This window comes from Myotis yumanensis, unplaced genomic scaffold (genome assembly GCF_028538775.1).
Source record: "Myotis yumanensis isolate MYYU_CA2020_CCGP unplaced genomic scaffold, mMyoYum1.0.hap1 SCAF_10, whole genome shotgun sequence".
In the NCBI taxonomy this organism is placed as follows: domain Eukaryota; kingdom Metazoa; phylum Chordata; class Mammalia; order Chiroptera; family Vespertilionidae; genus Myotis; species Myotis yumanensis.
The window spans coordinates 41,891,885-41,896,356 of NW_027223761.1; positions in this window are offsets into that span (position 1 = coordinate 41,891,885).

The following is a 4,472-nucleotide window of genomic DNA, read 5'->3' on the forward strand; positions in this document are numbered from 1 at the left end:
CTAGTCATCCGAGAAATGCAAATCAAAACAACAAGGAGGTACCATCTCACACCTGCCAGAATGGCCATCATCAACAAATCAACAAACAACAAGTGCTGGAGAGGATGTGGAGAAAAAGGAACACTCGTGCACTGCTGGTGGGAATGCAGACTGGTGCAGCCACTATGGAAAGCAGTATGGAGTTTCCTCAAAAAACTATAAATGGAACTCCCATTTGACACCGCTATCCCACTTCTAGGAATATATCCCAAGAAAACAGAAACACGAATCAGAAAGGATATATGCACCCCTATGTTCGTAGCAGCACAATTCACCATAGCTAAGATCTGGAAACAGCCTAAGTGCCCATCAGTAGATGAATGGATTAGAAAACTGTGGTACATCTACACGATGGAATACTATGCTGCTGTAAAAAAGAAGGAACTCTTACCACTTGCAACAGCATGGATGGAACTGGGAGAGCATTATGCCAAGTGAAATAAGCCAGTCAATGAAGAAAAAACTCCACATGATCTCACTCATTCATGGATAATAAAGACAATTATAAACTTATGGCCAACATAGATACAGAGGCAGAGCTGCTTTGAACAAACTGTCAAACTACAGCAGGAAAACCGGGTAGGGTTGAGGGGCGGGGAGGGAGAGGGCAAGTGATCAACCGAAGGACTTGTATGCATGAATATAAGCATAACCAATGGACATAAGACACTGAGGGTGTAGGGGAGGTCCGGGGATTGTTAAGGGCGGGGGAAAAAAAGGAGACATATGTCACAGTCTTTGTAATACTTTAAGCAATAAAACAATAAAAAAATAATCAGTCAAAAAAAATCCTGCCATCTAAACTGAAAAAATAAATAAATATAAATAAAAGGTAAAAATAAAAATAAAAAGAATACAATTAAAAGACGGAACAGACATCATCCAAAACCACAGGAATGCTGGATGAGTGGAAATTCTACAACTAGAAGGAAAGGGAAAAGCATACCGAGACTCAAAGGAGGTGTGGGGTGGAAGTACAGAGGTATAGAGGCGCATGCGGAGAGGGCTAGCGGCTGAGGACATGGTGTCTTTTTCAATCAGGAGGGAGTCCTAAGCTCTGAGCTCCAGTTCTGGCCTATTCTCTGGGGACCCAGACTCATACGGGACAAACTGGACTGGCTGGCATCAGTGGGAACTCAAGGGCGGCTTTCTCTCAGAAGTGCTTGCATCAACTGCCAGGACACTGGGAAGGGAGGCTTCTGAGGGCAGCCATAGCTGCTTGCTTCACCCTGTTGATGCCCTGGGACCCCGCCCTGCTCAAGCTGCAAGCCAGGCATGGAGGCTTTTGCATATGAAAGGCCTGGCCCATTGCAATCTGAATATTACCTAACAGATTCCAGCTAGACCCAGGCCCCAGGCAACTTGCATTGCTTCACACCTGGCTCCTCCTGTATAGCCTCAGGCAGAGGCTAGATTAGCACCTCTTTAGAGATCCAGGAGCCAATGTTCCCTGTGGTCAGAACAGAATAAACTGGTGATTATAACAGAATCAGGAGGAATAGAAAGAGTGGGGACTAACTATTCTTGGGGGGGAAGGGGTGGGGAGAATTAGGGAAGAGACTGGAAAAAAATCATGCAACTATGGATGAGGACAGTGGGGGGAGGGGGTGTTGAGGGCAGAGGTCGGGGTGGGAACCGGGTGGAGAGGAGTTCTGAGGGGAAAAAAGAGAACCAACTGTAATAATCGGAACAATAAAGATTTATTTATATAAAAAAAGACATCCTGCATATCAGATATTTACATCATGATTCATAACAGGAGCAAAATTACAGTTATGAAATAGCAACGAAAATAATTTTACAGTTGGGGGTCACCACAACATGAGGAACTGTATTAAAGGGTGGTGCCATTAGGAAGGTTGAGAACCACTGCTACAGGACATTCGCCTGTGGGCTAGGCCCACTCCCCGTTGGACATCCCTCTCGCAGTCCAGGGCTCTCATAGTCTGAGGCTCTCTCAGTCCCAGACCCCTCGGTCCTACTGCCCACCTGCAGCAGAGGAGGGGAGGCTCCCACCACCTTCCCTGCACTTGCCAGGTGTGATCTAGCTTCTGGCTGAGTGGCACTCCCCCTATGGAAGTACACTGACCACCAGGGGGCAGCTCCTGTGTTAAGCATCAGCCCCCAGTGGTCAGTGCACATCATAGCAACTGGTCATTCCACTGTTTGGCCAATTTGTATCCTGGGGTTTTATGATATAGGATGACAGAACAGGTTCTACATTCAGCCCTCCACATCTGCAGATCCCCAACCACAAAGAGAAAACAGTTTTTGATCCTCAGTTGGTTGAATCCTTAAATGTAAAACCTGGGTGTATAGGATTCACTGTATACTTGCTGGAGAAAATCAACCTATGTGTGGACCCACACAATTTAAACCTGATTTTCTGTGAGAAGCTTAAAGATAAATTCAAGTCTGTGATAGCATAACCTGCTTGGCACTTTTTACTTTTTCTCTTCAGGTATGAACCATCCACAAACAAACAAAGGATATCCAAAGGAGTATCTAAAAGATCCACTAGGAGCATGAATAGTTATATCACAAGTGAAGCAACCATGGGGTTCTCTGTCGGTAGGTGAAGTAAGGAGGATGGCCAGGCTTATAATATTGCAGCAACACAATCTTATCTAATAATAGAAAAACATGGTAATTAACCATACCTCTGCTACCCTTCCCATTGGCTAATCAGTGTGATATGCAAATTAACTGCCAATCAAGATGGTGGCCAGCAGCCAGGCAGCTGAAGCGAACATGAGGCTTGCTTACTCCTGTAATGGAGGAAGCCAATGTTCCCCACCTGTCGCGGCTGGGCTCCGAGCTGCACTCTATGCAACAATGTTGCAATTATAGAAGCTAAACAAACCCCAAATACCTGCTTTCAGGCAGCTGGCCTCAGAGCTGGAGCCGCAACAAAGTTTCAATTACAGAAGGTAAATAAATCCCAAAATAAAAACAAGAAAAGGAGAGACTGACACGCTGAGCTCAAAAGGTTCACCATCACTGCAAACATAGGATGCTGTTACCCTCTCATAGATAGAGAAGAACGTCAGTGTGCCCAGGAAAAATTCTTCCCGGTCCTGAGTAGGAGCAGGGGTGATGGGAGGAAGGCAGGCCACCTCCCAGAAATACGCCTCCCAGATTCCACAAGTCACCATTGTGGGGAGGCCCAGGGCAGCACAAGGGCACCCCCTAGCCTTCTTCAGGGGAGAACTCCCACACTGCAAAGCCCTCCTCAGCCTGAGGCCAGGCAGACCCACTGAAGGAGCAGAGGCAAGCTCAGAGTTGTCACAGAGCCTGGTTAACATGGCCTGGGCAGCAGACTGTGGACCAAAGGGGCCACATGCTGACTTGACAAGCTCAGGGGAGGCCTGTATCTTCACTGACAAGGTCAACCTTTACCTTAACTGAGCCTATCTGTCTTTTTGCATCTATGATAACATACCCTTGAAATGTCTGGGTAACTTATAACTTCCCTTTTTCTGGAGCCCCTTGTGTACAACCAAATGTGCTGGGCGCCAGGACAGATACCCCAATTCCTTCATTATCATGTGAATTGATCCTGCACCCACCTAAGTATGTGTCCATCATTTTACTTTTTATCCAATCCCAGGGGTTTCCCCTGCTTTGCTTTATCCCTCCTGCTTCATCAATCAGCAATGAATTCCATGTAACCCACCTACGTCCCTCCTTTGATTGCAAATGTATAAATAAAAATGGAACCCCTCCATTCTCGGGAGCAGTATCTCAGTGTGTTGAGGTTCTGCTTCCTGGCATATGTGGAGAGTTTGGCTCAAACTCACTAAAATTCTCTCAATGTTTTTTCCGTTAACATTACTAACTTCACTTCCTTCTTATAGAGCCTTACATCAACTTTGTTGCTATTGTTCCACTTCCTTGTACTAAGTTAAGCCCCATTTCCTGGTACTCCATTGGACCTGGAATTCATGATTCGAGCCAGATTGGGAAGCCACGCCCTTAAGCCAATCAGAGGGGGAGGGGGTGAACCATGAGTCAGCGACGTGGAGGACGGGCTTCCCCTTCGGTGTGCTCGGCTGGGCACATTTTCCTGTTGGCCTTGCACGCTTTCGGAGAAGTACCTTGGCCTTACCGAGCGATTCTCAAGTTCCCGTGGCGCCTTTTAGGAGCATTTCTAACAACAACACCCCAGACCACCAGCACTCACTGCACAGAACAGGGCTCCCTGCGCGGCCTCTGACCAGGCAGGACGGGGTAGCACCGCCCCCCGAGGCCGTGATCCCACAACCCGGGCTTCCCTTCCGGTCCCCACAGCCCCAGGGTCCGGCCGAGCGCCTACAGCAGCCTGGACCGCGGGGTCGGGCTTTGTCTGTAACGCGGGGAGACGAAGTAGCCCCGCCCACGAGGGCGGGCCTCCAGGACGGAGCTTCCGGTGATGGAGGCGCGCGCCCGGCTGG